At 26.4% G+C, this 11,071-nt stretch overlaps 2 pseudogenes; one reads left to right on the top strand and one right to left on the bottom strand.

Annotated features, from left to right (window-relative positions):
* Positions 1–1,814, top strand: LOC112682698 (annotated as a pseudogene).
* A 575-nt stretch (positions 1,815–2,389) lies between these two features.
* Positions 2,390–3,043, bottom strand: LOC112682691 (annotated as a pseudogene).
* Positions 3,044–11,071: the final 8,028 nt, after the last annotated feature.

The raw sequence follows: 11,071 nt of genomic DNA, 5'->3' as shown, positions 1-11,071 counted from the left end.
ATGATTTTAAAATGTTTACATCTTATAATAGAACTTATAGATATAACCAATTATGTTGGTGAAAGTAAGAGATCGTTGATTGAAGGTACAGAAATTCTTAAATGCAATTGAATTTGGAATTAAAGAAAAATTTGAAAATAAAGTTGTGTTCATTATGCATACAAACATCAAACTTAAATGGGCATCCTCATGAAATTATTATTTCAAAAACAAATGGAAACTTTAATATTACTATAAATGATTCATGTAGGTGTAAAGCTGGCACTGGCAAATGCAAACATGTTGTAGTCTTTTTGCTCAAACTTCAAATGTAAGTACCAACTTTTATGTATTGAATTATAAATAAAATTAAGAATCTATATTAAAAATAGCAATTTGTACTACTATATTCTAACAGAACATCAGAAGAGGACATACAACAATTAAGTTGTACTGATCTTCGTCAACAATGGGGCAAAATGAAAAATACTGGTATTTATTTGTATAAGCCAATACCTATAAGAGAATTTTGTCACATTGAATGTCCTACTGCTTATTATAAACAAAGATTACCTAACTCGCTACCACTTGACCTTCAAGAAGAAGTTTTTCAAACATTATTAAATGGTATATATTATGTCATTCATCAATAACTTTTTACAAATATACAAATTAGTTTTATTATTGTACAATATATTTTTTATTTAGTTTTAAAAATTTAATTTTTTAAAAAATTCTGTAGGGCTTACAAAAAAGGTCTACATAAATAATTCTAATTCTATAAATAATTGGAATAAAAAAAGTATAAGTATAATAAGGATGAAAATTAATCAATAACAGACTTAAAGGATTATGCTTATTGCAATATTTTATATTTAATCTAAAAATATATGGGTCTATTAGTTGTTTTTTTTTTTTTAGTGATTCCTATAGTAATCATAAATGGCTATACATTGCTAAACTTAAGTGATATTTATGTACTTTTAAATTAATATGCTTTAATACTATACTAAAATGGATATAAAGCATTATCTATATATAATAATAATTATTTGCTATGCTGGTTATATTGGGTACTTAGTTACATTTTAACACATTTTAATATTATTCTAAGTTTTCCAGACTCAGCATTATAAATTCACATAAAAGGTCGCTATGATCTTCAAACTCGATCACTAGATGATATTACAACAAGTACATCTAGTTTTGATAGAAATAACTTTTATACAAAATTGGTAACTGCACATTCTTCAGTAATCAAAGATGAAGCACAAAATATACTCGAGTTAAATAATAATTGTTCCTCAGGTGCTATACATTATTATAAAACAAAAGTAGAAATTAATAGACAAGAATCGCTTAATTTGTGTAATAGTACATTAACTCAAATGGGACCATTATGGCTTACATCTCGTAAATTGAGAATCACAGGTACATCAGCATATAAATTATTTACATTTTTTCGTGGATCACTTCATAATAAAAATATTTATTCTAAATTAAAATCCTTATAGTTTTCCAATTTCTTTGGAAACAGTGTTACTTTTTATGGGATTGAAAATGAACCATTGGCCATTACAGCTTTTGAAAAATTAAAAAATATAACTGAAATTAAATCAAGGTTTATTGTTAATATTCATTGTCCTTGATTAGGATTTAGTCTAGATGGTTTTTTTATATCTGATAATAAAATGTATTTAATTGAAATCAAGTGTCCAATCATGGGGAAAACAATGTATTGGTTAGAACTATTAAAGAGTTTAAAATATATTACGATCAATAGCATAGGTGTACCAGCCTTAAAAAAATATTTATGGACAATTATATTCAATTAGGCTTATTACTTTGTAATATTAAACAGTGTTAGTTATATATGGAAAAATTACTAATTATGTTTTATTAATAGAAGTTATATTAAATTTAGAATTTTGTAAAGAATCATATTCTTCACTAAATTTCATATATTTTAGACATGCCATTACCTTTTTTATTAGAGAATCAGGAAAAATATAATGATAAAACAAAATTATTCAAATAATTATATTCACATTATATAACATCAATAAGTTATTTTTTAAATGTATGTTATGAATGTTATGATGTTTTAATAAAATATATGCTTTACAATACGGTGTCATGACTTAATGGTGTATAAATTAATTATTTTTTAAACAATGAAAATATTAAAACCCATAATTTCCTATTATTAGATTTGAAATATTTGTAATTCCACAAACAATATATACAAATTTATCTATTTTACACATACACTTCCAAGGCATTTTATTTTTAAATTTATGGTATATTTTAATCTTTTGTATAACTCATTCTATGTGTACCCTAGCTTTGGACATTTCTGTGTTTGCTACACCATCGTTTAAACTAAACTATTTATTTTTTTTTTCAAAAAAGGAGGACAAATTAATTTGATACCTGCACTGGTGCAAGATTCTTCTATAAGAAATCCTTTTTCTACCATAACAGAATCCCCTATTTCACACTTATTTAAAATACCACCGGTTTCAAATATATGTTTATCGGAAGTTTTTCCACCAAATACATCACTTACAAATGTAATTAACCCATCAGGAAATATACCATGAACTTAATGGTGTGACGACCTTTATAAAACGAATATGTCCTAATACGACATGCTAGATATTTTGGTATTTTGATAACAGTTTCAGTTCCATCTACAATAACTCTTGTAGACATGAAATTAATGAAACACCTAGGAATATTATTTTCTATACTATTTTTAGATGGCCAGATAATTAGAGGTTTTAAGATTAAATATAATAGATCAATAGTGTCGTAAAAATAATTTGCGCATGCACTTTTATATATACTAAATAATACACAAAGGCATTTATATGATATGTTTAGTTTAAGTTTAATTAATGTTAATAATATTCAATGATGAACGTCTAAGGCAAATTCGTTATTATAATTGAATATAAAAACTATCAATTCCCCTACCTCAACTATTTTTTTTTTTAAATTTTAATAACGTGGGGATTCCTATAAAGACTAATATGTCAGTATCATTTTTAATTAAATCCATAGTGGGGTTTTTAAAACCTAGATATCGGTACAAAGGGTTTACTTGGATACATTTATCAAAAGAGTATATGTTTTTTGTTGGATATTTGATCACTAGCTTCATCTATTAATTCAATATCAAGTTCTTCAAAGTCAGATGATGTTTGTTTTCGTGTTTGCTCTAATTCATTACTTGCACCAAATAAATCTCCGGAAAATTTGGATCGTTTTTGTGCTCGCTCAGATCTTTTTCGTATCTTTTCTTTTGTAAGAGTGTCAATCACTTTTTCCAGTTTTCTTTTTGGAAGATTCAATTATGGAATCACATTTACTTTGAGACGACGTAACTTCGGTGAGTGTTCTAAATAGTTTTTATTTTGTACAAAAATAACTGATAAGTCTTATAATTACATAATTTAAAATAAAGGTCTTAAACTAATCAATTACTTTTTTAGCTAATTATAAAATCCTCGTCTTGGAATTGAAATTAATACACCACATAACTTTTAGGTGTTTTTTTGTCCATTTTCTAAACAATTTCCCACTGTCACTTTTTAATAATGTTACTAGGAAATTCACGAAAACTAACACCAGTATCACCACGTCTTAAATATAATAAAATAATATTAATTATTATAGTATAGTGTTATATTAGTAACAGTAATAATAAATCACTAGTTATATTACTAGATTTGTATTATTTCTATTGAAATATTGAACTTACATATTTTTCTTATTGCACTGAGATACACAACAGTATCTTTTCGAATGGTAGCATTTGGTGTTTAATTTACTTGAGTAGTTATGATCGGATGTGGACATTTTAATTTATATTTAAATATTAAATAATGAAAGTCTAAAGAAATATTTTAAAAATTCACAGTTCACACCACGCTTTTTGTATTTAAAATGATATTATCATTTCATTATTAACCTACATTTCATTACTTCTTATCAATACCGCTAGAGTTCAGTTACTTTGATTAGAATCACCAATAAATATTTATTTATTTTTTTTGGTATTCTTGTCGTATGCGGTCTACCGAACACTAGTCTACCATGCATGTTTCTACACGTTATATTAGAGAGAGAGAGAGAGAGAGAGAGAGAAAGAGAGAGAGAGTTGTACTTGACAATGTTTAAGACATTTTAATTTTTAATCAATTTATATAACTGATTTAATGACGTTCTCCATTATATTTAATCTCGTTACACTACAAAAACTGATAAATGAAACTATATAGACTTTATAGATCCTATTTATAGTTTTATTATTTGTATACATTTTGTGAAATAATTAAAATAATAAATTATCGCTTTTGAAAAACGATATTGAATTAAGGTTGGGGACATCAGTCTATATTGACTGTTAAATATTTTCTGTAGTATATCTCATTTGGTTTCTTTACTCAAGTATATTACAAAAAAACAAATTTCATGTATTCGAATATTTTATTAAAATATATAATTTATACTTAAAAATAAATTATTCATTCGTTTATTTTTATTTATAATTTCAATACTTCATTTATGTTTTTCTTGTGTAATAATTATAGTGTATATATAATTGTCAAATAACATGTATTTTTAAATTTTTTACAAATTATATATATATATACTAAAGGGTATTAGCTCGTAAATTTAAAAATAAAATAAATAGAATACTAATATCATTAGTCTTATATGTCTTACAAACAACACAAAACACTTTTTAAAAATACTCGATATCATATTTAGGTAGGTTAATTAACGAAATAGGTAAGTACAGGGGTACATAATATATGAGTTATACGCATGTGACGTGTAACTAAAGATTTTAGCTGAGCATTGTTGACAAATGTATTTTATGGAAAGGCATACAATATGGAATCCTTAAAAGTTTTTTAATTTTAGGATACTCGATATTAAATTATAATTGCATTCTTATACAACCCCAGTGTTACGCAATAATAACATTAATTAGTTACGTGATTATATAAGATAATAGTCTGTAAAAAAACCGTCACTAGAGTGTCATATTTTATTTTTTTATATAATTGGATTTAGCTGTTTTATTCGATTCCCCCATTTACGTCTAAACTTTTCAACTGATATCCATATGGATTACAATGCATTTTGAAACCATGCTCCTGTTAACTGATTAACCCTGTTAACAAGAATTGTTCCGGGGAATTTCGACACATCTAATGCCACACAAGTCCTACATGGAAAAATTATTATTTATTTTTGGTCACTTTGGACGTACTGAGATCGTGTTTTAGAATTTAATCGAATATTACTTGATTTCAAATTGTTTTGAAATACTTAAGTAATTTAATGAAAAATACAACATAATCTATTTTTAATTATTATGTTTTAAAATAACTTTACTTCGTTACAAACCATCATATATATTCACTACTCAATCGATTACGTTGTTCCTATTTTTATTTCAGTTACAATAACAACAATTTGTTATTAATAATTAATATGTAAATAAATGAATAAATAAATATTTTATGTATAGAAATATATAAATAAATAAAAGCTATTATTAAATTTATAAAGTACGACCAGTTACAAATTAAAAATTCATCGTCAGATATATACAAAATCAATAAAATTGCCATTGAATATGAAAAAATAAAAATAAAATAATTAAAATCGTGACTCAGTTGTAAGATATTTTTCACCTTAAATTTGATTGTCTTGATTGACTTGTGTATATTTGACGATGGATTTTTAATTCGAAACCGGTTGTACATTATAAATATAATACTCCAGACTAAACTTTTATTTATTCATTTAAATGTATTAAAGCTATTTATTTATTTACAAGTATTAACAATTTAATAATTTTAATTTAATTTTATTATTTTATTATTTATTAATAATTACAACAACCAATTGTTTGGTCAATGGCAAGAATCGGAGTTTAAGGGACTAATACATAACTCTCATAGGTTATAATGTTAAACTAGTTAAGAATTATTCTATATTTAAAAAAAAAAAACCCAATTCAACTCTAGTATAAATATCATAAATTAATTATGTTTAACATGAAAGAACATTAAATGTTTCTTGTGATGACATTTTCATGACACAATGACACAATGTATACGATAATAGCTCAATATCTATTTGATATAAGTTAACTAAATACACATACATATTTGTTGAAATTATAATTATAATACGTAGAAGGGAATTCACTTTAAAATAACACACAAACTACTACGCGGCTTAGTAAAAATACTAGGAAACTTAAATTTAAATAAAAATAAATAATTTATTGAATTTTAAATAATTTCAAGTATAAAATACCTCATCATTCTAAAAATATGCATAAATAATATTATGATAAAATAAATATAAATATTATATACCATGTGTTCTAACTAGCGAAATATTATCCTTATACTTCAACCTGATAAAACTACAACTAGTGATTTTTTGCGTTTATTATTTATTAATTTATTTCCTGTGTACTTTTCTGATCAAGAATTATACTACAGTAAGTTTTTGTAAACGTTTAAAGTTATATCTAGTATATACTGTTAATTTTGATATCCGATCATCGGAGTTTAGATTTTAAAAGTTCAGTTGAAATTGGAACTTTAGATAAGTTATAGAATAAAAAAACTATATGAACATTTGTCGGAGTTGAATGCATTTAAGGATAAATTTATCGAGTAACGAAAGACTTTAACAACCTTAAACTAAAGTGTCAATATTTTAGGGTAGAACTAATTAATGTGCGAAGCACATTTGACACGCTTACAGAAAAACCAAATTCTTAATGAATAATACTTAAAATATATCATGTGACATTGACTTTATCAAATTATTTTTAATTAAATTTTTTTTTTTAACATATTATTATTATTTTTGAAATAAGTTAATCATATTTTTATAATAAAAAATCAACAAACACGTATTAAATATTATGGTAGTTCAAAGTTAGAACTTAATAAATCAAAAACTGTTGAAATTAAAATGTAACCAAAGATAATATCACTTAAAAAATAATCACGAAAAAGGTAATAACCCATAGGTAGTCTTGAATTGCTATCGTTTAAATTGTATAAAAGCAGTTTACTTAAAATGGTGAATCGATATTTCACTGCATTATGTTCATTCGAAATGTTAAAAAAGAACTTTAGTAGTTAATATATTTGTATTTGGAACATTAGAATCATTTTTGTTGCTCCATTTACCTTAAAAATGAATACGCAATGAATATATTAAATATTTGAAAAAAAACCCACATGTCTTTGTAAATCCAAGACATTCTTCGTTTATATGCAAACAAAAAACTTTTGTTTATTTTTATCATTTCTAAATTTTGTTCAAAGTAAACTAAACTAAAGGTATATCGTTGACATTTCGAGTTTTACTCCAATTTAAATAAACCTACTAATTACTAATTATATTTTAATTAAGTATGTAATAATTTCGATAATCTACCAGTATCTAATGGCCATTTCATGTGAGTTTCACAGTTGTTGGTCGTTTTCGAATATTATGTCCATGTTTACATGATTGTATTAATATTATATTACATTTTATTGTATCATCATCAACGCAATTACTAAATAAATTATATAATTTTGTAAAAAAAAAAAAACCTAATCATAATATCTTCTATTTATAGTTTCCTGGGCCAATCGAAGTTAACGTTGAAAGCTTTTGTTATGATCAGAGGTGGATAGGTAGTTTTTTTGTTACAGGGAAATATTTTAATGGGGAAACCAAAATGAAAAAAAAAAAATTTGCTTTTAAAAATCTATTATATTTACTCATCCTAATTTAATTTAAATAATTTAACTAAAAAATGATAATGAATTTACATGAAAAAATTAATGGTATCGAGGGGGCCATCGACATAATATAGGACGAGGGCCCACAGGGAAAATCCTTTTTTCACTATGGGCCTATCTATCCTTTGGTTATGATTATCGCTCGAAAAAAAATGTTAACGAACTTTTGTTTTTTTTTGTTTAATATAATTATTATTACTATCAAGCATCACGCCAAATGATTTAACGTCACAAGGTTATTGTATTTCAAGTAACATATGGTTAAAGTATTAAATAAATTATGTGTATAGTGTGTATATTCTTTTAGTAAGTACCTAATGCTTCTGAAAAACCAGTAAGATGATGAAACAGGAAAATAGCTGATCATTATACTACTATTTGTAGAGTTTATTATAATTTACTATATTAAGTGATATGTGATTGATGATGTTTCATTCTGTAAAATGTAATTTACTAAAACCTGTTTTTACTTTATTTAATTATAAATGTTTGCATTTAAGTATACGATGGAAAATAATTTTGAATTTTTTTGTTAATTTTGAATTTTACAGACATATGTGTGAACAATTTATCTTAAAATAGCTGCATTTGTAACTTCAATTAGATCGTGTGCAAAATTAACAATGTTAAAAATTAAATTATTTAATATATGTATACTTAAAATATATTTAATTTTATTATTTTTTATTTTTATACGTCTTGCACTTGTTTGTCTATCTACTTTATTTTATTGATGATAAGATTGTTTCAAAAGTTGCATGAAGACTTTAGTCTGCATGATACAAGACCGTATTATTCATTTGAAAATACGGCATTTGATCTGAAATATATAAGCTATTTGATTAATTTATTTGTATTGTATGTATTATATTAATATTAAATCATTATAATGAGTTATAATTTTTAAATCCATTTGATCACTTTTGGTCGTTTTAATTTCGTTTTTAATACGTAGATACAATTTTAATTTTGATCAAATAAAAATGATCGAATTTAGTTTGAAAAAATGTTAGATTGAAAATGTGCAGTTAAATTATATTGGCACTGGTGGGAGGAACATTAGTCTTTAAAATTCAATTACAGCTTTTGAAAATATTAAAGATTGTCTGTAGGTATATCGTATATGTAATCAATATATTATTCGACATGCATGAAAAAAGTTATATGTTTTAAACTAATTAAAGAACTAAAAATTGTTTTAATGTGTGTTATATAATGGGAAAAGTAAAAAATCATAGAATCAGTGATAATTAACTTGTTCTTGAACACATATGGCTATTTGAATAAACCTTGTCGCAAAAATAAACTTTTCGTAATTTAAATATTATTGAAAAAAGTTATGTTTTTTACCAGTTTGCGGTGCATTCATTTCCGAATAAACGTAATATATTGTATCTATGGTATACAATAAAGAGTTTTTGATGAAATGATGCATTAAAAACGAAAAACAATGTATTTATCAATTTATTTATTGAAACAGGTGGAACATCGTGTTTCTGCATTGATAACACGAACCAAGCTTAAACAGATTTACCAACAACAAAGTTAGCGTTTTGACGTGACGGAATAATACTATACTACACTTACGGTGTAACGAGGAAATGAAAAAAACGATGATTTTATTTGTCAGGTTTCTTCCGCACTCCTACAATTACAATATATATTATTTAACGTGTATTGTAAGCATTATTTTCCGTGTACGATTTTTATAATATCAGGGTCACGTAATAATACAAACAAACTAGTTTACCTATTGATCTTAAGGCGTGTATTTTTAACGTAGGTACCTATCAATATATAACGTTGTTTTGGACTCATTTGCGGACGATTATTAACAATAATTATTATTATATTACCGTGGGCCTTGAATCATTCGCGCGTATTTGGCAGTGCAGCCGTGTACGCATATACAAATGGGTACCTTTCAAATTCGTTAATTGCATTTTGTAGGTACATTTATTGAAATACTATTGAAATATTAATCGATCCAACAAACACATGTGTTATAACCTATAATAGTGCACGTTAAATCGATAAAATGTTGTATAAGGTACGAAAAAAAAAAAAAAAAAAAAAACACTCATGCTCGAAACGACTGAAATATAGTCACGTAGCACAATAGGTAGTCTACGACGATGTTTGAACGTAATGCTGCACAAATCGGTCGAGTTAAGGACCTATAAATCGGTATCATAATAACAGTCGGTCGGAGAGACATGCAGACAGTATTTTTGTTTTAACACTCGCAATATACGTACATATCGTATTATGGTATAATATCAGTCTTATCAAACGTCCATCATTAAAGACCGTACAACGATTAGTAATAATTGTTGATGTAGTCAATACGATTTTATACTGGTTATTTTGGCGTTTGGTCTAGTATTAGTGCAATGCCAACGAAAATCACAATCAAAATATCGATTCCACCGAACACCGTATTACATAACTGGTGAATCGAATTGATGTCGTGATGAACTGTCATGTTTTTCCATAGAGACCGTACACTAATTTTTTGTGACACATCTTGTTAATTAAATATTCGCCCGCCGTCGGGACTAGAAACTTTTGCAGAAATAACGAAAACTTGTATACCTCGGTTACGTTCTTATCGTACGAAATACAAACAAACCCGTCGGGATGTTTTCATCGAAAACCCAATAACGCTTAGCGAAAGCCAGTGAATACGTCTATTTGGACGCCCGTATTATACCGATTTACTGTGGACAATACGCGAAAAGAAAAAGGAAAAACGACCATCGCGGTTCGACACCGCATAACGTATAGTACCGCCGTTCGATTAATGCACCGACAGCGTACGGTTTGTGATGTGTACCATAGTATCGTTATAATTGTAGACGGAAGGATGAAATTAATTACGTTTATTCTCAGTACGTTACGTCATACTATACGAATATCGATGTCGCCGATTGTTCGTCAAAATCAGCGAAAAGGACTACGAGCCATGGCGACGACGTATTTCGCGATACGAATATACACGTTACATAATAATATATATATTTATTCTCCCTCTCTCTCTCTATAATATTTGTTTGAATAGTACACGTTTGCAAGCGTACAGGTAATTATAATACGGTGGAGAATACGATATAGAGGATTGGGCGAGAGGACGCGCGCGGACGAGAAGGGAGAGCGCGGGAAGGAGAAAAGTGCGAAGTTGACAAACTGCGGCGGCACCTCTTTACGGTATTGCGCGTTCCCCTCCGCGGTTATAAATTCGTCCGGCGCGC

Source organism: Sipha flava, unplaced genomic scaffold (genome assembly GCF_003268045.1).
Source record: "Sipha flava isolate LNK unplaced genomic scaffold, YSA_version1 103_pilon_pilon, whole genome shotgun sequence".
Classification (NCBI taxonomy): domain Eukaryota; kingdom Metazoa; phylum Arthropoda; class Insecta; order Hemiptera; family Aphididae; genus Sipha; species Sipha flava.
The sequence above is the reverse complement of the archived record's forward strand: the minus strand, read 5'-3'. Positions and strand labels throughout refer to the sequence as shown.